Raw genomic sequence first — 24,726 nt, 5'->3', positions numbered from 1 at the left:
CAACCTCTCTGCCTCTATCTTGTCTATCCCTTTCATTATTTTAAATGTTTCACCCCTCATCCTTCTGAACTCCAACGAGTAAAGACCCAGTCTACTCAATCTATCATCATAAGGTAACCCCCTCATCTCTGGAATCAGCCTAGTGAATAGTCTCTGTACCCCCTCCAAAGCTAGTATATCCTTCCTTAAGTAAGGTGACCAAAACTGCACGCAGTACTCCAGGTGCGGCCTCACCAATACCCTATACAGTTGCAGCAGGACCTCCATCCCTCTCGCAATGAAGGCCAACATTCCATTCGCCTTCCTGATTACCTGTTGCACCTGCAAACTAACTTTTTGGGATTCACCAAAAAGAGTTTCATGCACAAGGAACCCCAGGTCCCTCTGCACCGCAGCATGTTGTAATTTCTCCCCATTCAAATAATATTCCCTTTTACTGTTTTTTTCCCCCAAGGTGGATGACCTCACACTTTCCGACATTGTATTCCATCTGCCAAACCTTAGCCCATTCGCTTAACCTATCTAAATCTCTTTGCAGCCTCTCTGTGTCCTCTGCACAACTCGCTTTCCCACTAATCTGAGTGAAGAAGTTTCTCCTCAACTCGGTCCTAAATGGCTTACCCTTTATCCTTAGACTGTGACCCCTGGTTCTGGACTTCCCAAACATCAAGAACATTCTTTCTGCATCTAACCTGTCCAGTCCCGTCAGAATTTTATATGTTTCTATGAGATCCCTTCTCATTCTTCTAAATTCCAGTGAATATAAGCCTAGCCAATCCAGTCTTTCTTCATATGTCAGTCCTGCCATCCCAGGAATCAGTCTGGTGAACCTTCACTGCACTCCCTCAACAGCAAGAGTCTCCTTCCTCAGATTATGAGACCAAAACTGTACACAATATTCAAGGCTCTGTACAACTGCAGTAAGACCTCCCTGCTCCTATACTCAAATCCTCTCGCTATGAAGGCCAACATGCCATTTGCCTTCTTCACCGCCTGCTGTACCTGCATGCCAACTTTCAATGACTGTGTACCATGACATACAGGTCTCGTTGCATGTCTCCTTTTTCCTAATCTGTCACCATTCAGATAATATTCTGCCTTCCTGTTTTTGCCACCAAAGTGGATAACCTCACATTTATCTACATTATACTGCATCTGCCATGCATTTGCCCACTCACCTAACCTATCCAAGTCACTCTGCGGCCTCTTAGCATCCTCCTCACAGCTCACACTGCCACCCAGCTTAGTGTCATCTGCAAACTTGGAGATATTGCATTCAATTCCTTCATCTAAATCATTAATGTATATTGTAAATAGCTGGGGTCCCAGCACGGAACCTTGCGGTATCCCACTAGTCATTGCCTGCCATTCTGAAAAGGACACGTTTATTCCTACTCTTTGCTTCCTGTCTGCCAACCAGTTCTCTATGCACGTCAATACAGTACCCACAATACCATGTGATTTAAATTTGCACACTAATCTCTTGTGTGGGACCTTTTGAAAGTCCAAATCCACTGGTTCTCCCTTGTCCACTCTAGTAGTTACATCGTCAAAAAATTCTAGAAGATTTGTCAAGCATGATTTCCCTTTCATAAATCCATGCTGACTTGGACTGATCCTTTCACTGCTTTCCAAATGCGCTGCTATTACATCTTTAATAATTAATTCCAACATTTTCCCCACTACCGATGTCAGGCTGACCGGTCTATAATTCCCTGTTTTCTCTCTCCCTCCTTTTTTAAAAAGTGGGATTACATTAGCTACTCTTCAATCCATAGGAACTGATCCAGAGTCTATAAAATGTTGGAAAATGACCACCAATGCATCCACTATTTCTCGGGCCACCTCCTTAAGTACTCTGGGATTCAGACTATCAGGTCCTGGGGATTTATTGGCCTTCAAATCCATCAATTTCCCCAACACAATTTCCTGACGAATAAGGATTTCCTTCAGTTCCTGCTTCTCGCTAGACCCTCGGTCCCCTATTATTTTCGGAAGGTTATTTGTGTCTTCCTTAGTGAAGACAGAACCAAAGTATTTGTTCAATTGATCTGCCATTTCCTTGTTCCCCATTATGAATTCACCTTATTCTGACTGCAAGGGACCTACATTAGTCTTCAGTAATCTTTTACTTTTCACGTATCTATAGAAGCTTTTGCAGTCAGTTTTTATGTTCCCTGCAAGCTTACTCTTGTACTCTATTTTATCTCTCCTAATTAAACCCTTAGTCCTCCTCTGTTGAATTCTAAATTTCTCCCAGTCCTTAGGTTTGCTGCTTTTTCTGGGCAATTTATATGCCTCTTCCTTGGATTTAACACTATCCCTAATTTCCCTTGTTAGCCACGGTTGAGCCACCTTTCCATTTTTATTTTTATGCCAGACAGGGATGTACAATTGTTTGAAACTTCAAAACTATCTTCAGGAAAAATGCACAGCAAGTGGAGGATGGAACAGGAAACACCTGATTCACACTAGACTCATAAAATCTCAGTCACTACAACTGCTGTATGTTGATACCATTTATAAAGAAGTATTCCCCCCCCCACCCTTCCCCCGAGTGAGAACACCATTCTATTTATCCTAGTCTCACCACAACCAGCACCATTTCTGGCTGACAAGGTGAAGAGGTAACAATCTGCCTCAATTTGCTCTAAGACCTTATACTGGGAGGCACACTGTGTACAGCCCAGGGCTAAACTTTCCTCTGATTCCCCTTTGAACTGTAGTCAGCTGGGCTCTTTTCACCAGCTCCCCATAGCGATATGGCTCAGATCAAACTTTCAGTGCATAAGGAAGTAACTTCAAAAATTACAAGCAGCTTTTAAAATGTTCTTATATCAGGGCATCCCGATAGTGTGGGGAAGCTGGATTGACATCAGTAGAGCACAGCAGCAAATAGTACCTCCATTACCATAAAGTATTGTCTAACAGATGTGACTGACCCCAAGTGTGTGAAGGAGCTAGATTTACATCAGCAGAGACATTGTTGTTTTCACTGGCTGCTGCTTGGGAGGAGTTGGAAAGAACTTTAATTTACAGAGCACCTTTCACCTTCTCAGGAAGTCCCTAAATACTCAATTCATCATTTTTGAAGTGCAATCCTTATTGTTTAGTAATCAACCATGTGCACATATTGGCAGCCAATGTGTGCACAGCAAGATCCCACAAATAGCAATGCAATGAAGGACCAGCTAATTTAGTATGGTGCTATTGGTTGAGGAATGAATGCTCGCCAGGATAATGGAAGAACTCAGCTTCTTCGAGAAAATGCCATGGATTTTTTTTTTTTTAAATGGGGTCTCAATCAAAAGATGCCATCTCGAACAATGTGCTGCACTGAAGTGTTAGCCAAGATTGTATGCTCAAGTACTGCAGTGGGTCTTGAACCCACAACCCTCTGCCTCAGAGCTAAACTAACACACTAAAGTGATGTTAATCCAGTGAAAGGAGCAGGAAAACATCAACACAGTAACAGAGTGCTGTCTGAAGAACCTAGTGAACTAACAATTCAAGGGACTGCATTAATATTAACAGATATAGTCACTAATATGGTGTCAGCTGGGAGAATTTGCTGTGCGAGGGAGCTACATTCACCAATTCTTGCATGGCATTCTGGAACGATTCAAGGCTGCTATTCTGAAATCTTGAATCAGCCAGTAAAGTGAGTAACTGAGTCATAACAGAACATATGGTTCAAAGTTTGATTCCCATCTGTGCTCATTTAGTTGATCTGAGCTGTGTTGGTAATATAGGTGCTACTATTGGCCTTGAAGATGTCAGCCTTGGCTCAGTGGTAGCACTCTCACCTCTGAGTCAAAAGGTTGTGCGCTTAAACCTCATTCCAGAGACTGAGCACATAATCGAGGCTGGCGGAGGTGCCATCTTTCAGATGAGACATTTAACTGAGTCTGCACTCTTAGGTGGACGTAGTAATCCCACGGCACTATGCGAAGAGGAGCAAGGAAGTTTTCCTGATACCCTGGCCGACAAACCTCAACCAACATCACTAAGGAACATGTCCTATGTACATAATTTCCCACCATTTTCCAGGCACGACCACCCTGTTTCCACTGGGACGGAGAAGGCCCCAAAATCCGTGTCTGAGTAGATATTAGGTAGATTGAATTACACGCCACTATTCATTATCTAGGCTCGCACGTGAAAAATAGCCTTTTGGTAAGATACTGGAGGGCTGCCAGCATCCATGTATATCAAACGTAAGTCAGCCACTCCAGGAGAGGGGGCAGGGAAGAAAATTGGCAAAGAAAATTAATGTAGATTTATTGATCCAAGTGAAAAAGCATCTCTGCAAACAATATGCGCCTTTCAGATGAGACATTAAACTAAAGCACCGTCAGCTCTATTAGATGGATGTAAAAGATCCCATGGCACTATTCGAAGATGAACAGGAGAGTTTTCCCCGTGTCCTGACAAATAATTATCCCTCAACTAACATTGCTAAATCAGATTATCTAGCCATTTATCTCTCTGCTCTTTGTGGGACCTTGCTGTGTGCAAATTGGCTGCCGTGTTTCCTATATTCCATAAGTGACTACACTTCGAAAAGTACTTCTGTAAACATAGGAGCATGAGTAGGCCATTTCAGCCCCTTGGACCTGGTCCACCATTCAATTAGATCATGACTGATCGGTATCTCAACTCCATTTATTAACTTGGTTCCATATCTCTTAATAGCCTTACCCAACAAAAATCTATCAATCTCAGATTTGAAATTTTCAATTGATCTAGCTTTAACAAATTTTTTTTGGAGGGGAGGTGTGGTAAAGAAGAAAAGTTCCAGGTTTCCACTGCCCTTTGTGTGAAGATATAATTCCTGACATCACTTGTCAACAGCCTTGCTCTAATTTTAAGGTTATGCCGCCTCGTTCTGGACTCCCCCATCAGAAGGAATAGTTTCTCTCGAACTTCCCTTTCAAATCCTTCAATCATCTTAAATATCTCAATTAGATTACCCCATAATCATCTATACTCAAGAGAATACAAACCTAGTCTATGCAACCTGTCCTCATAATTTAACCTATTTAGCTCCGGTATCCTCTTAAACTCAAGTACATTTAACAAAATATCATGCGTTACAACATGAAGATACAGCTCCAAGGAAATACAAGTTGATACACTGGGCAAGTCAGAAATATGAACTGAGAGCTAGAAACATGAAAAAGGAAGTCAGCAAAATGTCTTGTTGGACAATTACCACAAAGATTATATTGGATCAATTCAATTATGAATATAGCTAAGTTAGAGGTAATTTTTCCATGTAGTAGCAGAAAACGGACGCAGCTTGACCCAAAATGAGATCACTTTGGAATTCTACAAGACGAGCAGTATCTTGGGATGGAGAAGCTGAGGATCCAATTCAAGTATAAGACAGATTGATGGAGCACGTCGAGGAGATTCTACATAGGTTCCTAGTCGGGTGGAAGCGCCATTCCAAGAATTATTATCGACTGGTCTGAACAGGATAGTGGAACTGAGATGGAACAGAATATATTATTCAAGCATTAGTGCAACTAATGTATGACGTTCTTCATTTCCTGTATTACATATTAACGGATTTTTTAAGTTGCTGCTCATACAAGAAAGCATAATGGATAGTTAGAAGTTATTATAAGCCAGCTAATAAATGGGTTCCGCTGGTTCATATATGAAACAGTGGATGGCTGGGAACTGGTTACAAGATGGAGTGTAATTGAGATGTTCAGATGGCTTTGTATATACAATTATTTAATATACAAAGTAATAGATAGACACCTCAAAATAAATTACAGGATGTAATCTAATCCAACTAATTGATACCAGAAGATAATAGATAACTGAAAGTAACTGCAAGGTAGCAATCTAACTGAAGAATTCAGATGGTTACATATAAATTATTATATGGGTGGTTATGTTCCTTCTGACTGCCATGTTAGACATCGGTGGGCAGTGCTACAATTCCTCTGATTGTCTTGATTGTTGTAGTTGACATATGGTGTTACCTCATAACACTCCTAACTACAGAAGCTGCACCTGGACAGAAAGTGGATCATATCCGCAATTTCATGAAAGGTGGAGAGAAGCTTAAACTGACAACTAGCCTATGTTTCTACAGGAGGTATTATCTCCAATTCATATCTTGCTAAAAAACATGCAGGATTTTTTTTAAAATGCAGGGATTCAATGAATGAAAAAGCAACTGGTGAAAGTATCTCATTCTCATGGTGGTACCTGCGGCAGGTTGGGGCCATAAAAGGAGTGGCGAGTGGTGGCGTACCACTGCAAGGTACAACGCGAGCTGGTGCAGAAGGGCGATGGCAGCAAAGAGGGACGTCATCAAGGTCTAGGTCTAACGTGGGCAGATACAGCAGGAGCGGCGAGAGATTGTAGAGGGGCATGATCAGGACCCAGGAGGGGTGAGAGTTCGGGGCCAGAAGAGGCGAGGGCCAGCCCACACTGCGATATATGTGCGCGCTCGGTTTGTGCAGCAGAGCTTGGTCTCCAGTCATCCTGGTTAACCCTTATCACTGGACCAAGACCTAGCTCTGTCAAGCCCGTGTGGTGGCTGGTGTGCAACGGCCACCCCACGTTAAAATCCACGCACAGGCATCTTCCACTCTTCAGGATGTAGTTCAGGACCTGGGATATTAGGTCCGTTATTGAAACACCTGTGAACTCATTCTTTTTTGGCGTGGAAGCAAGCCATCCTCGTTTCGAGGGACTGCCTTTGATGATGATGACCAGCCAGAATTCCTACTCCAGAAAAGGCAACTGCCATCTTTAGCTTCCAAGAAGCCAGCAAAAACAGAGGAATCCCATGAAATGGCTAACAACCACATTAGTTTTTGACTATTTGGAAAAGTGCTAGAATCTTTTCCAAAAAGTATGATTGTGCACGATGCAAAATCTTTTGACTTGTGATGGATACAAGTAACTTAGCGAACAAATTGGTTGATTACCTGGCTGAAGAGGTACTTGGGACTGCCAGTGTTGGCATATTGAAGTGTTGGTGATGCACACAGGTGCTTTCACTGTTTGGTGCTCTTCATTTTCTCACCATATTAATGGGCAGTATTGTCAGGGGGCACACTGAAAACATCGGAGTCACGTACAGACAGATGAACAAACTTCCATGAGGAATATGCAGAGGGTACTGCGAATGATTCTTATCCAACATTTTGTGAAGACTATTATAGCTTAAGCATTTATTAAAGTAATTGTGACCCTGTATTTGCTTTGCCAAAAAAAATTCTGATTAAATTCTTATTAAATCCGAAATGTTCTAATCATCAAAATTTTATTTTATACATTCGGTAGGCTGTAAAAAAATGTCAATACATACCCACAGTCCTAATTTCCTCATCATAAACTAGGCAAAAACAAAATAACTTGGAATGCACAGATAATAAATTAAAAAAACACCATAAGTAAATACTCTCTGATCGACAAAGCTCCAGAATATTCTTCAATCCACACATCTTCACAATTTAGCTCTGCTCTACTGTGCGATAGGCAAAAGCCCTCCTATCCCAACCTTCTCCTGGTTTACATTTTTAGAATCATGTCCTCTATCCCCCTTCCCAACATGCCCAATAGAGTATTTAATCATCTGAGTCAAATACCTATCTCTAACAAAGAATCCCATTTCTAAATAGTTACTTATCGGTCTGCTTTGTGAAAGAGTTAATCATCCCAGCCTCAACAACTTCTGGGATTCTGTTCCAAACATCCACCATTGTGCAGGGGAAACCAAGTTTTTTTATGATCTCTCATCTCATTTGAAGCTTATTAACTTTAAACCTGTGTGTCCTCAGGTTTACGAATCCAGTTGAATAGCCTGCTTACATCCATGCAACATTCTGAATCAGAAAAAATATTTTATATTGAGACAAATGTTCCCCATGCTGAACGAGTCTGTTGTGAGCACTGGGACATCTGCAGTTAGCTCTGTACGTTTAAGCTAATTGTGCTCTGGACCATTATGACAAGGTTACAAGAATAGGAGCAGGCATTCTGAAGCAGAGCACCACTTTTTATTCAAAGCTGTGTCAAACTGATCTACTAAATTGTTGCTCTAACTAAGGGAATAAAATTTCTAAACAAACTTTATTTATAAAAAAGGAGTACAAAACTAGGAAGGGCACAAACTCGGAGAGTTCACCCGGCCTCAACATGGTGTGTCCTGTCATTTCTTTTCCGTGAAAACGAGTTGTGCAATCTAAAGGCTTTAGTTAGCAAGACATGTTTCGGTGGGAAATTTCATTAAGGGACAAAAAGGAAAGGTATTAAGTGCACATAATGAAGGCTAGAGTGTGTACACTGCCTTAAGACACTTCTCTTTGCGCAGTGTAATGGGAGGCATGAACTCTAACTTCAAATCCATTTCTAATCCATTTGAAAGACTGCAGCAAATTATCTGCCTTCAATGTGAAAGCACCAAACCAATTTCCTCAGAATAGAAGTGACAATACTGTAGAATTTATCACCATAACCTTGACTTCGAGGTTGTGTGGCAAGCTGAAACCCTACACAAAGAGCGTCGAATAAGGGTCGGCGATAATAAACACAAGGGGAGACTAGGTAGAAATGATTAAAAAAAAGCCGGAGGAAAAAAAAATTGTCCCAGAGCAACATGTATCTATCACTTTGCAGTTTGCGGTCAATAGCAGTCAAAGTGTATGAGGGGGTTTCAATTCATTTCACTACTGGAGTCATTAACTGCACAAATAACCTCTAATGTCTTGTGACAGTTTAAGCTTTTTGAGTACTAATTTTTTTCCGTGTGCCTGCATATGGTAGCTAGCAGCAGTGAAAGGTTTCTGAATGACAAAGTGACTAACATCATACTGCAATTTAAACCAATATTCATATCTTAATGATAGCTTTTTCATGGTCTTAGTAAATGTTTTTTGTAAACCATGCCACAGGGAGGTGCAGACAGTGTCATGCGTGCAGTGATGATAAAAGGATGGATGATACTTGAGGGTTTACATGTGTAAATGTGAAAACTCAGACGAATTACACTCTAAAAATAATTCAACTTTAATTCTTTTGGTCACTGAGATCATTCTGAGCGTGTAACAGCAATCATCATAATCCATCTATTCCTATTAGGTTCTTATAAGTGATCATAGGAACAGGAGTAGGCCATTTAATTAGATCATGGTTGATCTATACCTCAATTCCATTTACCCACCTTGGTTCCACATCCCTTGATATCCTTACCCAACATAAAAATCAGCTGGGCTCAGTGATAACACTTTCCTTTGAGTCAGACATTGTAGGTTTAAGTCTCATTCCAGTATTTGAGCACATAAGCTGAGCTGACATTCCAGGCAGTAGTGAGGGAGTGCTGTGTTGTCCAATGAGATCTTAAACCGAGGCTCTATCTGCCTATGCCATGTTTCAGGTAAAAGTTAAAGAACCCACGACCATTACAAGAAGATCAATGGATTCTCGGTGCCTTAGACATAATCCTTCCTCAGCCAGTAACAATAAAAATATAACCTAACTATGGGTCCAAGTTTCCACATGATTTGCACCTGATTTTTAGGAGCAACTGGTGGAGAACGGACTATCTTAGAAATTGCAATTCTCCACATTTTTTTTTCTGCAGTTCTAGTCAGGTAGAACAGTTCTACTTTGGAACAGAATTTTTTCTTCAAAAGGGGGCGTGTCCGGCCACTGACGCCTGATTTCAAAGTTTCCACAGTGAAAACATACTCCAAACTAACTTAGAATGGAGCAAGTGAAGATTTTTGTAGAACTAAAAAAACCTTGTCTACACATTAAAAAATCAGGCGCAGGTTACAAATTAGGCGTCCAGAACGAGGTGGAGGGGGAGGGGAAGTCATTAAATTCTATAATAAATCCTTATTTATACTTATACAAATATTATACAAATAAATCCAACCTGAATAAAAATTTATAAGCAAAGAAAAGATTAAATAAATCATCTTCCTACCTGTGTGAAAGTGCTTCAGCCAGGGAGAATGCTGCGGGGTGGGGGGGGAAGGAGGCAGCCGTTCGTTCCCGCGGGGGGGGGGGGGGGGGGGGGGAGGAAGCCGTTTGTTCCCGTGCGGGGGGGGGGGGGGGGGGGTGGTGGGCGGGAGGAGGGAAACGGCTGCCTCACAGCCTTCTCACTGCTGAAAGAAGCCTCAGTGCTGATGTGCTGATGGCAATGTGCTTTTATTAAAAAATTTTCAAAAAATTAAACAGCTACAAAGAACTACAAAAATGGCCGAGTGCCAATGTTTCCTTCACACTGCGTGTGCGCGAACGCTCCAACGCGCACGCGCAGCGTCGCTGGCAGGAAAAAAACTAATTAAAAGGTACCCGCCCCCTCCCACTTACAAAATCGGCACGAGTGTAGGCTCCGCGCCAAGCAGACATGGAGCTGCAGGGCGCTCCAGAATCGCGCGTTTTTTTTCCGCCGCCGTTTTTGGCGCGAAAAACGGGCGCCCCAGCTCGGAGGGGCGCCCGTTTTTTATCGTGTGGAAACTTGGGCCCTAGTGAAATAGCTGTTGTGTTTGCCTACATAACACCTCTAAGTAATTTATCATATGTGAAGTGCTTTGAGATGTTTCAGATATGTAATGAAAATGTACTATATAAATGCAAGTTCCTCTTGCTGAATTTCGCTCCTTCCTCTTTCTTGACCACAGGGCAGATGGCTACTTCCCAGGAAACACAGGTGCTCTGAAAGCTATTGCAGAAGATTTGTATGGAGGATTTAATAGATACAGAAAGAACTTGCATTTGTATGGCACATTTCATATCCTCAGGGCATCTGAAAGAGATTCACAGCCAATTAATTACTTTTGAACTGGTGTCACTGTTGCCATGTAGGGACACGCGTCAGCCAATTTGCATACAGCAAGATCCCACAATCATACGCATAGAAACATAGACATAGAAACATAGAAAATAGGTGCAGGAATAGGCTATTCAGCCCTTCGAGCCTGCACCACCATTCAATAAGATCATGGCTGATCATTCACCTCAGTACCCCTTTCCTGCTTTCTCTCCATACCCCTTGATCCCTTTAGCCGTAAGGGCCATATCTAACTCCCTCTTGAATATATTCAATGAACTGGCATCAACAACTCTCTGCTGTAGGGAATGCCACAGGTTAACAACTCTGAGTAAAGAAGTTTCTCCTCATCTCAGTCCTAAATGGTCTACCCCTTATCCTAAGACTGTTTCCCCTGGTTCTGGACTTCCCCAACATCGGGAACATTCTTCCTGCGTCTAACCTGTCCAATCCGTCAGAATTTTATATGTTTCTATGAGATCCCCTCTCATCTTTCTAAACTCCAGTGAATAAAGGCCCAGTAGATCCAGTCTCTCCTCATATGTCAGTCCAGCCATCCCAGGAATCAGTCTGGTGAACCTTCGATGCACTCCCTCAATAGCAAGAACGTTCTTCCTCAGATTAGGAGACCAAAACTGAACACAATATTCGAGGTGAGGCCTCATCAAGGCCCTGTACAACTGCAGTAAGACCTCCCTGCACCTATACTCAAAACCCCTAGCAATGAAGGCCAACATACCATTTGCCTTCTTCACCGCCTGCTGTACCTGCATGCCAACTTTCAATGACTGATGTACCATGACACCCAGGTCTCATTGCACCTTCCCTTTTCCTAATCTGCCGCCATTCAGATAATATTCTGCCTTCGTCCCAAAGTGGACAACCTCACATTTATCCACATTATACTGCATCTGCCATGCATTTGCCCACTCACCTAATCTGTCTAAGTCACCCTGCAGCCTCTTAGCATCCTCCTCACAGCTCACACCGCCACCTAGATTAGTGTCATCTGCAAACTTGGAGTTATTACACTCAATTCCTTCATCCAAATCATTAATGTATACTGTAAATAGCTGGGGTCCCAGCACTGAGCCCTGAGACACCCCACTAGTCACTGCCTGCCAGTCTGAAAAGGACCCGTTTATCCTATTAATTGTGTCACTCTCCATCTTAATAAAGAATTCTACCATATTATGGTCACTCTTCCCCAAGCTGCCTTGCACAACAAGATTGCTAATTAGTCTTTTCTCATTACACATCACCAGGCTCTAGTTGGTTCCTCGACATATTGGTCCAGAAAACCATCCCTAATACACTCCAGGAAATCCTCCTCCACCGTATTGCTACCAGTTAGGATAGCCCTATCAATATGTCGATTAAAGTCGCCCATGATAACTGCTGTACCTTTATTGCACGCATCCCTAATTTCTTGTTTGATACTGTCCCCAACCTCACTACTACTGTTTGGTGGTCTGTACACAACTCCCACTAGCATTTTATGCCCTTCGGTATTCCGCAGCTCCATCCATACAGGTTCCACATCATCCAAGCTAATATCCTTCCTTACTATTGCGTTAATCTCCTCTTTAACGTGGTGAATGACCAAATAATCTGTTTTGATGTTGGAATAGGGATAAATATTGGCCAGGACACCAAGAGAACTCGCATGTGTTTCTTCAAATAATGCCATGGGATTTTTCATCGCCACCCAAGGGGACAGACATGGCTCCGGTTTAACATTCTTGGGATTTCACCTTGAATCGTTTCATACAAATCCAACATACAATGTTACAGTCGTACAGACTTTCCTATGTGCAATCCACTGTGGAAGACTCGCCCTGCTAATGGTCATAATTCACATCACAAAAGCACCGAATGCCAAATCATTTCCTATTCGTGATTTAATATCTAGTAGGAGTGAATAGATCCATTGCCGTTTAATAATGAAATACATTAAAACCTATTGAAATGGAAAACCCATCTCTCAGACCCCATTACAAAAAGTAGTGAGAGTGACATCTCTGTAGGAGAATAGGCTAGAATTGCGAAGTAAATGGATCCTACCTAACCAATTTCAAATCAATTTCGAAGAAGAAAGTTTTAAGTACACTGTATGTCTCCTGCTCTGCACAATTCTTGGTGCAATGGTCAGCATAGACCACCTCATTTGGGCCCAGGTCTGTTAATTCATATGTAGGGACCAATGCATTTCTTTGTCTTAATGGGGTCAAATCTAATAAATAAAATGCTTAATTCTCCCCCTTCCCAGTTCCTAATTTCCACTGTATTTGAACTTTGAGGGCATGATTCAAGAGATCAGCAAAGGATGAACTGGAGATGTGATTATTTTTGATGAGAAAACTTGGCTGAAAGGTTAAGGAACACAGTGCCAGCAACCATCAAAATTGAAGAGTAAAACAAAACACTGGATCAGAATCGCATCATAAAAAGGACCCATCCTGTCTGCAGGTTACTATGTGGATGCTATTGTGAAAGATCTGATCCCCATTGTCCTATCCTTTGAGGTAAAGGAGGAAAATAAATGAAATGTAATGTTTAAGTGATGCCTAGCTTGCGTTTTAAAAGCCTGAAGGTTGTAGGAGAAAAATTGAAGGAGGTAAGAAGTGCTATAGTTTTGAGGTCCTTCAAAGAATAAGAACATAAGAAATAGGAACAGGAGTAGGCCATATGGCCCCTCGAGCCTGCTCCGCCATTCAATAAGATCACAGCTGATCTGATCATGGACTCAGCTCCACTTCCCCGCCCGCTCCCTATAATCCCTTATCGTTTAAGAAACTGTCTGTCTATTTCTGTCTTAAATTTATTTAATGTCCCAGCTTCCACAGCTCTCTGAGGCAGCAAATTCCACAGATTTACAACCCTCAGAGAAGAAATTTCTCCTCATCTCTGTTTTAAATGGGCGGCCCCTTATTCTAAGATCATGCCCTCTTGTTCTAGTCTCCCCCATCAGTGGAAACAGTAGGAGACAGTACAATAAAGTCTTGGGGCTGGAAATTCACCAACCTTGCGCCTGTTTTTTCAGCCGTTTTTAGCGGTAAACGATGATCCAATAGTTTCGCCGAAGTCTTGCGCCGGCGGTTTTGAAATACTGCTGTAAAGTGGACCGCCGGCATGCGAGACTGGAAATACCGCTATCGCCATAGTTAGGCCGTCTGGCGCACCCGTATTCTGGGCGAAAAAAAATGTCTGAGAAAAACCCGCGTTGCAGCCCCAAAAACGATGGTATGTATGGAGACCTGCAAAAAAGCTCAGTTAAAGTTGTTATTTTTAATTTTTTTTGCAGCGATTACTCAATTAAGGGTCTTGTAAATGTTTTGTGATTTAAAATTTTTTTTATTTATTGCTTTTTTTGTGTGTTTTCCTTCCTCACAGGGCCTGTCTTTTAGCGGTAATCGGCCTCGGACTAAAGTTGGCGAGGACCGCGAATCCTCATACAATGCCGATTTTTACAAAACCACAGCCTTTAAAAAATGGTGGTGTGATTAGCGGTATTTTTGGCGATAAATGTCGAAAAAATACCGTTATGGCAAAAAAAAAATAATTTCTAGCCCTTGATGCAGAAAGAGAGAGCATGCTAGATGCTGTACTTAGAACTTAGAAGATACAAAAGTGGAAAGTTCAGAGGAGCAATGTTTAGGTTTATTGATAAAACGAGGAAGATTATAACAAAAAGAGAAAGGTTAAAGGCGTTAAGTGAGAGAAGATCACCTACCAGACAAATTTTTATTTTATATCCTGTACAGGAATTTGGAAGTGTGCTGGAGGAGCTGTCCTTGACATGGGAGCAATATTCAAGTCTTGACGAGCCTTAGGTTTTATAAGAGTTAAGTGAAGCTAAGAGGCCAATTAGTGCTTGGTCAGTGAAGATGTGGAGCATTTTCAAGTTTCAAGATATCCCAATACTCCTCCTGCCAACTCACTTGGTGTTGTACAGCCTGTGGTTGGGACTTTCCAATACTTCATTTGAAGTACATACAGTGGAGTTTTACATCAATAGTACATCAAAACAGTACCTTCTTACTTAGTCACCCAGTTGTAAAAACACTACTCTGGATGCCCTCCAGGGAAACCTCAATTGTTTTCCTAGACAATTAGAGCTTGCTTGTACTAGAACAACAACGACAACTTGGATTGATATAGCGACTTTAGAGTTGCTGGATCGGAAACCAACTTAGGGTAACAAGTACAAGATTGATGGGCGAGTGGGAGTTGTTACAGAGGTGGAAAAAAATTCTTATTTCTTCCTAAAACTAGAGCAGCTATTAGTATTTCTTGTGACACCATTCCATTCAGTACTTCATTATTGTACCATCAAAAATATCATCTTAAACTTGAATAAGCAAAGAATGAGCAAGAAAGAGCAAGAGGAGTTGAGAAGACTAATTTTTGATGAATAAAAAAAACATACAACTTCTTGTTTTTTAAAAAAAATATCTAGCAACAGACAAGTGATCCTACAGGAGTAAATGTAAAGCAGTCATGTGCTCAGAAATAAAGCAGCATAATATAGCCATGGATCTTCACCTGGGCCACTGATTGTAAATTGCAGAATGGCGATTGATGGGCTGGAGCATGAGGCAGTAGTTAATTAATGTTGGGGGGCGGGGGGGGGGCACAGACAGGGAGGGAAGAGAGAGATGAACAAAGATGAGGGGTTAAGAAGAACAAAGATAAGGAAAAAGATTGGAGCGAGTGATCTTTTCGAGTTTAGTATTTTTAAAGAGAACCCCTCCATTAAAATTCTGTACTACAATGGTATTCTCCCAGGTGGTTCATTTAAGATTTAAAGTGTGGTAAACCTTTTATGTATAATCCCAGGAGTTTACCTATAAAAAGCAACAACTTGAAGAGGTGGTGGGGCAGGGGGGGGGGGGGGGGGAAAGAATAAACCAATGCACAAGAGAGTTCATCAATAATCCTGATCCATGTCCTTTGGGGAAAAACACGTCAACTAAAAGAGCACCTAAAAATAAGCTGCATGTGAACTTTTTTCTAAAAAAGGGCCATTATCGACAAATTGAGGAGTTTTCAGAGAGGCAAAGATCTTGAGAAGTTAGAAATAGCCTGTACAGTTCTGAAAAAAAGCATTCAAGCACTGCTGTGATGGTTACCAGGGCAAACATTAGCCACAGTGGAAAGTGAACATGCTGCATTGCAAACATCTAAATTTTTTACAATATTCCAACAACATAGTTTCTAAAAGGATACAAAAGAGCAATGCAGCAAAGCCACGGTCTTTAAAACTGAGACACAGATAAGGGCTATATTTCAGCACGCCAACAAGGCTGAAAAATGTTAATTAAGAAGTCATCATCATCATCATAGGCAGTCCCTCGGAATCGAAGAAGACTTGCTTCCATTCTTAGCATCAGTTCTTAGATGGCTGTACAGTCCAATGAGAGAAACACAGACTCTGTCACAGGTGGGACAGACAGTGGCTGAAGGGAAGATTAGGCAGGGAGCCTGGTTTGCCGTAACTCCTTCCGCTGCTTGCGCTTGATTTCTGCATGCTCTCGGCGACGATACTCGAGGAGCTCAGCGTCCTCCCGAATGCACTTCCTCCACTTCGGGCGATCTTTGGCCAGGGACTCCCAGGTGTCAGTGGGGATGTTGCACTTTATCAGGGAGGCTTTGGGGGTGTCCTTGTAACGTTTCCTCTGCCCGCCTTTGGTTCGTTTGCCGTGGACGAGTTCCGAGTAGAGCGCTCGCTTTGGGAGTCTCGTGTCTGGCATGCGAACTATGTGGCCTGCCCAGTGGAGCTGATCAAGTGTGGTCAGTGCTTCAATGCTGGGGATGCTGGCCTGGACGAGGACGCTAATGTTGGTGCGTCTGTCCTCCCAGGGGATTTGTTGGATCTTGCGGAGACATCGTTGGTGGTATTTCTCCAGCGACTTGAGGTGTCTACTCTTCATGGTCCACGTCTCTGAGCCATAGAGGAGGGCGGGTATTACTATGGCCCTGTAGACCATGAGCTTGATGACCATTTTGAGGGCCTGGTTTTCAAACACTCTTTTCTTCAAGCGGCCGGAGGCTGCACTGGCGCACTGGAGGCGGTGTTGGATCTCGTCGTCAATGCCTGCTCTTGTTGATAGGAAGCTCCCGAGATAAGGAAAGTGGTCCACATTGTCCAGGGCTGTGCCATGGATCTTGATGTCTGGGGGGCAGTGCTGTGTGGCAAGGACAGGCTGGTGGAGGACCTTTATCTTACTGATGTTTGGTGATGACAAATATTAGTTTTAAATGGCTTCAGATTGCAGGAGGAAGGTAACATGTGCTACAGTTTTTTTATGCATCACTAAATAACGTTGTATGCTTATATATGTATAGATTTGGTAGTAATTTAGAGAAGATTTACAAGGTGACCCTGCCTCTTTAAAAAAGCATACCCATTCATGTGACAATAGAACCTAACCAAAGCAATTGTAATCTAAAAACCAGGGGATTAACCCTTTAAACCTCACTGAAATAAATAACCACATTAGTCAAACTGTATTTATTCTTCCCTCTTGCTCAAGTGATTCCAAAAGCAGTTTGTCTAGACAGGTAATGCTTAAACAACAACTGCCCTAGCTAAATTGGACACATCTAGTCAGACTATCAAAAGCAATTGCGCAAATTCTGACCTGTGTAAATGTACAAAAGTAGTTTGCATCCATATCATACCTCAGGTGAGCAATAATAAGCTGCAGTTATTTACATGGTCATCATCAATCAAGATGATGCCTAAACCCTGGAAAACAAAGCGCCTGCTGAGTAAGTGGTCTGTCCATTACAAGGCTTTTCCAATGGCCTATTAGGTAAATGCACTGTTGTACTGAGACATACAGAACAGCAGGATTCCAGGTTTGAACCATAGACTGTGCTGAGTTAACTGGTCTCAGCTGGGGCAACGGTTGAAGTATTAGAATTGGGTTCAACACCCTGCGGTATGGAAGTGGCGGAGGCACTGCTGGGATCCCGCTACATGAGTCTTCCGCAACTGGATAGCTGCATGTACTATCGAAGCTCAAATACAATAGCCGCTTGAATTAAGTAGCAGAGGACAACTACGGTCAATATCCATGAGGGAGACAAAGGAAAAAACTTGTGAGGAAGGGAAAAAAAAATAAGACAAGCGAGAATTATTATAATTTTAATATCAATGACAATATTTGAACTCCCAGGTGATAGTTTCTCATCTTTACTCCCATTCTTTATACAAAGAATATCTGGCTTGTGATAAGCACTGAAATACATTCTGGTGTTATAGCTGCTCAAATCCTGGTGTACAATAGAGGTTCTCGTCAAGTCACATGATTTTATGTTGGGAGCCACCCCTGCCCGACCTTACGGTCATGTTATCCCTCCCACAGAATCAGAAAAGGATACAGACAAAGGTTGCTGTCTGTGCTCATTGCTACAGTACTGATAGCAAGCATTGCCATTTGGTCCATCTGCCTGCTCAGGCGGACACAAAAGATCCTATGGCACTATTCGAAGATGATCAGAGAGTATGCCTGTATAACAGTCTTCCCACAACGGACACCATCAAAAAACAGATCATCTGGTAATTCATTCTTTTGCTGTTTGTGGGACCTTGCCAAGTGCAATTAACTGCTGAATTTGACCACATTACATGAGTGACTACACATCAAAAAGTAATACTTTGAGATTTCCTGAGGATGTGAAAAACATTATGTAAATCAAAGTTCTGCCCTTTTACGGCGGCCAAGTGTCTCAGGAAAGGTATGCTGAACTCTACTGCACCCGGCTGTGACTAAATTCACGTGAAATATTGGTAACTTTTCTCTATCTTTGTAACCTCCTCCAGCCCTACAATCCTCCAAGAACTCTGCGTTCTTCTAATTCTGGCCTCGTGCACCCCCAATTTCCTTCACTCCACCATTGACGGCCATGCCTTCAGCTGTCCAGGCCCTAAGCTCTGGAATTCCCTTCCTAAACCTCCCCGCCCCTCTCTCCTCCTTTAAGACACTCCTTAAAACCTATTTGTGACCAATGCTTTGGTCGCCTAATATCTCCTTGTGTGGTTCGGTGTCAAATGTTGTCTGATAACGCTCCTGTGATGCACCTAGGGATGTTTTTCTATGTTAAAGGCACTATATAAATGCAAGTTGTTGTTGCAGTAAATCTATTTTGCTGAACACTAGGGCTGTGACTAGCCTTGGGTGCTTATGCACCTTCAATAGGAGCTGATAATGGATACCAATGCAGTAACACTAATTAGTATCTGGAAAAACCAATACCAATTTTACACTTAAAGCAATTCGCCATCTAATCTTTATATAGCTTCATATTGTAGATAATAAAAAAAACGCACACAAAAACACCCAAGGCATTTTATAGTGAAGATAATAAGGCTCCCAATCTGTGCACTTCACCGATTATTGTGTTAGAAACCAATAAACAAATAGGGAGATGAAATTGTCTGCAAGATGATAGGTAAAAATAAAAAGGTTTCACACCTAAAGCTGTCAGTTCAGATTCACGATGAACATAGTTATGTTATGCCACTGTATATACAATCATCCCATTCCAATTCATGTTAGAGCCAGCTGGATGTGGGCAACATCAAATGATACCAATTATACAAGTTTTGACTTAAAAATATTTAAAGTGACTATAGTTCTCATTCCACATTCAAGTTTGAACCTAGCAACTTCTTATCCAAAACACAAAGTGAAATTGAGTTGGGAGGGGTAGAAAGAGAAAGTGTTAAAAAAAAATCAATTTTAAAAACAGAGACACACACATACAAATAAATGTGCTTGGCTGAATGGAAGCAAAACCAAATGAAATTGGAAACTAGGCAAGACCCACACTAAAAATTAAGTACTGTATTACTATGTTGGAGCAATTACCTTCAATTTCATATCCTGTTTAAATCAATAATAAAGCACTAAACTGATTAAGCTGAGTCTTAAGGTGCCCAGTAAAGTAGACACAAATTATTAGGTAGTCTGCATGATTGCTGTTTCCATAATGTAAAACATGCAGATCAGCCCTGCTAATTCAGCCTCATAACACTGGCAGTAATACGCACAAGCTGAATTTCTGGATGGCTGTGGAAATTATGTGCAGGCTGGAGGGAGGGATGTAATTTATAATCTTCTGACCAATGTTTTATAGCTCTCTTAATTCAGCTTCTGCTACTATTAATGTAGTTAATGTTGAGATTATATCTATATTTTTGAAGTCAGGGGAGTGATTTATGGGTCCCATTTTTCCGGTCCCATCTCCCTCGCTGTTAAATCAAATATCTTACCAATTAAGTGCTGACTACTCCAGTGTATGTGATCCGAACATATAGCTTTAACCACAAATTAAACCATTGGCTATTACATCCTGCAGCTTATTACAATCAAATGTTCAGCTTCTTGTATTTTAGCAATCTCTCTGTCCTACTCGCTTCTACTCCCCCCACCCGCCTGCCGAAAGGGAAAGGCGGGGGGAGGAAACTGACCAGAAACATACTTCATATTTATTAGAGAGAAGAAAGTAGGAGTCATGAAAAATGCACTTTTTTAATGACTCAAAGTGATCGGTAAGCCTAATTTCACTGTGTAGTAATATTTTATGTGATCGTGGAGTGGTTTTAATTGAAAAATCCAGCCAGATCAATATTTACTGCATTCTCCACACGATGAATAGCAAGTCAGGAAGTTCCCAGCTTTCTCTTACAAAATTACACACTATACATATATATTAAAAAAAATGAATAAAAGCACAAAGCTGTATGTGTAGCAATTATATTAACACGTACCATGAATGCTTCCCTTCCCTTCTTCCACTAAAAAAGCGGAGGTCAGTTGTAAAGTGCGTCCATAAGAGTATTAATGAGAAAGGAAATTGGGTGGTTCAGTGGGTTAGAGCCCTTTTATTCTCTTACTATAGCCAAATTGTACTTTTTTGTTAAACAGACATGGTCCCTAATCAAATACCTCTCCAGGGTAGAGACAGCTTCTCCCGAAATGGGATCACCTGATCCTCCCAGTCAAATGCCGGATTAGTCATAGAGAACACAATCACTTATTACAAAGCCACTCAAGCCTTTAAATGTCTTCAGGATAAGTGAACTAAATGGGGTAGAGTGAAGAATCTTCAACAAATAAGAATAAAAATAAGCAAATGCTCCAGTTGATGTGTCTTTTAAAACAAGCACCGTAAATACAAGGCTTGCAACACACTGAAGGAAAGCTCATGTAATCCAGATATTCAAAAAAAGGGGCAGTCTAGCAATTAAAGGCAAGCAAGTCTAAAATCAGTAGCAGTCAAAATGTGTGCATAAAAAGTAAAATTACAAATCATCATCATCATCATCATCATAGGCAATCCCTCAAAATTGAGGAAGACTTGCTTCCACTCAAAGTGAGTTCTCAGGTAACTGAACAGTCCAATACGGGGATTACAGTCTCTGTCGCAGGTGGGACAGACAGTCGTTGGAGGAAAGGGTGGGTGGAGAGTCTGGTTTGCTGCACGCTCCTTCCGCTGTCTGAGCTTATTTTCTGCATGCTCTTGGAGACGAGACTCGAGGTGCTCAGCGCCCTCCCGGATGCTCTTCCTCCACTTAGGGCGGTCTTTGGCCAGGGATTCCCAGGTGTCGGTGGGGATGTTGCACTTTATCAAGGAGGCTTTGAGGGCGTCTTTAAACTTTTTCTCTGCTCACCTGGGGCTCGCTTGCCATGTTGGAGTTCCGAGTAGAGCACTTGCTTTGGGAATCTTGCGCCAGGCATGCAAACAATGTGGCCCGCGCAACGGAGCTGGTCGAGTGTGGTCAGTGCTTCGATGTTGGGGATGTTGGCCTGATCGAGAACACTGACACGGTCTGTCCTCCCAGGGGATTTGCAGGATCTTGCGGAGACATCGTTGGTGGTATTTCTCCAGCGATTTGAGGTGTCTGCTGTATATGGTCCACGTCTCTGAGCCATACAGGAGCGTGGGTATCACTACAGCCCTGTAGACCATAAGCTTGGTGCCAGATTTGAGGGCCTGATCATTGAACACACACTTCCTCAGGCGACCGAAGGCCGCACTGGCACACTGCTGATAGTAGACTCCCGAGGCCTGGAAAGTTGTCCACGTTTTCCATTGCTGCGCTGTGGATTTTGATGATCGCGGGGCACTGCTATGCGGCGGGGTCAGGTTGGTGGAGGACCTTTGTCTTATGAATGTTTAGTGTAAGGCCCATGCTTTCGTACGCCTCAGTGAAGATGGTGACGATGGCTTGGAGTTCAGCCTCTGAATGTGCGCAGACACAAGCGTCGTCCGTGTACTGTAGTTCGACAACAGAGGATGGGACAGTCTTGCATCTAGCCTGAAGGCGACAAAGGTTGAACGGCTTCCCAATGGTTCTATAGTTAGTTCCACTCCAGTGGGGAGCTTGTTGAGCATGAGATGGAGCATTGCAGCGAGGAAGATCAAGAGGTTTGGTGCAATGACACAGCCCTGCTTGATGTCAGTCTGGACGTGGATTGGATCTTTGGTGGATCCGTTGGTCAGGATCACGGCTTGCATGTCGTCGTGGAGCAGGCGGTGGATGGTGACAAACTTTTGGGGGCAGCCGAAAGAGAGGAGGACACTCCATAGTCCCTCGTGGTTAACAGTGTGAAAGGCCTTTGTGAGGTCAAGGAAGGCCATGTACAAGGGTTGGTGCTGTTCCCTGCATTTCTCTTACAGTTGTCGCGCCGTGAAAATCATGTCCATTGAACCCCGTAGCGGACGGAATCCACACTGAGACTCCGGGAGGAGTTCCTCAGCCACAGGGAGATTCCTCTGTAGTTGCCGCAGTCGGACTTGTCCCCTTTTTTAAAGATGGTCATGATTACGGCATCTCTGAGCTCTCCAGGCATGTACTCCTCCTTCCAGATGAGAAATGAGGTCATGCATTTGAGCCAATAGTGCCTCTCCGCCATACTTTCGTGTCTCAGCGGGAATTCCATGTGCTCCTGATGCCTTGTTGTTCTTGAGATGACCTCGTGCAGGGCTGGGGTTTTGCTGAGATAGTGGCGTGTAGCATGCTGCGGGATGGAGTCGAGACACTCGTGTCAAAGGTAGAGTCTCGATTAAGGAGATCTTCGAAGTGCTCCTTCCAGCGGGCCCTGACTGCCTCGGTGTCCTGAGTGTCTCCCCGTTCTTGATCGGCAGTGGGGTGAGACCTTGTAGATGGACTTGACTGCGGTGAAGAATCCTCGCACGTCATGGCTGTCGGCCAGCTGCTGAATCTCCTGTGCTTTCTCCATCCACCATCTGTACCTTAGGTCGCGGGTTTTTTGTTGGACCTCGGCCTTCAGCCGTCTGTAGAGCTGCTTTGCTGCTCCAGAGTTGGGTTATTGTTTTAAGTTCAGAAATGCCCTGTGCTTGCTATTTATTAGCTCTTGGATCTCCTGGTCATTCTCATCAAACCAGTCCTGGCGTTTGCTGGTTGAGTGACCGAGTGTCTCTTCGCAGACACTGGTTTATGGTGACCTGGACGGCAGACCAAGCGCTGTGAGCACTCTGTGTCTTGGGGTCATCGAGGGTCGCCAGATTGGCAGTGAGGCGCTGGCTGTATAGGGCTCTCTTAGCTGGGTCTTTGAGTGCCCCAGCATTGATTTTTTTGCGGCATTGCTTCTGTTGCCATCGTCACTTTGGGGCTATATTAATGTTGATGATGGAACGGATTAGGCGATGGTCTGTCCAGCAGTCGTCTGCTCCTGTCATGGCGTGGGTGATGCACACGTCCTTATAATCCCTCGCTCGAATGATGACGTGGTCGAGCAGGTGCCAGTGTTTGGAGCGAGATTGTTGCCACGATACCTTGTACTTGTCCCTCTGGCAGATCAAGGTGTTGGTGATGACAAGGTTGTGTTCTAGGCATTTTGTCAGGAGCAGCTGGAGTTGGTTTTCTCTACCCCGTCTCTGCCGATCACACCTCCCCAGAGGTCCGTGTCCTTACCGACTCTGGCATTGCAGTCGCCGAGGATCAGTTTGTCGTCCATCGGGACAGGGATTGTTTGAGGCTGGAGTAGAATGCCTCTTTGGCCTCACCTGTTGCGTCGAGTGTTGGGGCGTATACACTGATAACTGTGGCGCATTGGTTCCGGGATAGGGTAAGCCGGAGAGTCATGAGATGTTCACGAATCCCACAGGGGCCGTCTCTGAGGCGGTCAACCAGCTTGTTCCTGATGGCGAAACCAACTCCATGGATGCGACATTCTTCCTCTGGTTTGCCTTTCCAGAAGGAGGTGTGACCTCCACCTTAATCTTTGAGCTGGCCTTCCTCTGCCCGCCGGGTCTCGCTTAGGGCGGCGATGTCGACGTCAAAGCATCTATGTACCCGGGCAACAACGGTGGTGAGACTCCAGCTCGAAGGCCAGCCATATTAACTGCCTAGCCGGAGGGCGGGAGCAGACATTAGTGGCAGGAGACCGCATCTGGGAATTGCAGAAACAGTGGAAAGGTGGGTGTGGGTGTAGGCTCATGGCCACGAGCGGGAGGAGCCCGACAGGTGGGGCCTGTAAACAGGAGCCTGGGGCGCGAGGGGGTGAACTGAGAGATTGAGGCCGTGATCGGGCGTTGAGGAGCCCGAGATCGAGGCTGCGGAGAGCTAGGGAGGCCGATGGCTTTCTTGTGAGTCCTGGCGAGAGCACTCCTGCTCCTCATAGCTCACAAGGAACTTAAAAGCAGGCACAGTTTTAAAACTCACCTGGGCTACATCTGGCCACTCGTTTCCTCCCACCTTGTTGATGCTGCTGGGCAGTAGACAGAGTAGGACTCACCCTGTGGTGAGGCTAAACATCGGTTGCGGCACCCATGACATCAGCAGGCCACAAATTTTGCATGTTAAGTACATCCCCACCTGTTTTTAGCAGGAACCTCGTCCAGAGTCTGAATATTACGGTGGCCGGGAATGGGATCAG

At 43.4% G+C, this 24,726-nt stretch overlaps 1 protein-coding gene across 2 annotated transcripts in view; it reads right to left on the bottom strand.

Moving 5' to 3' along the window:
* Positions 1-24,726, bottom strand: part of zc3h3 (zinc finger CCCH-type containing 3) — a 345,175-nt gene that overhangs the window by 169,147 nt on the left and 151,302 nt on the right. The gene's annotated exons all lie outside the window — the stretch shown is intronic.

This window comes from Pristiophorus japonicus, chromosome 1 (genome assembly GCF_044704955.1).
Source record: "Pristiophorus japonicus isolate sPriJap1 chromosome 1, sPriJap1.hap1, whole genome shotgun sequence".
Taxonomy (NCBI): Eukaryota; Metazoa; Chordata; class Chondrichthyes; family Pristiophoridae; genus Pristiophorus; species Pristiophorus japonicus.
Note: the sequence above shows the minus strand (reverse complement) of the source record. Positions and strands in the feature narration are given on the sequence as shown.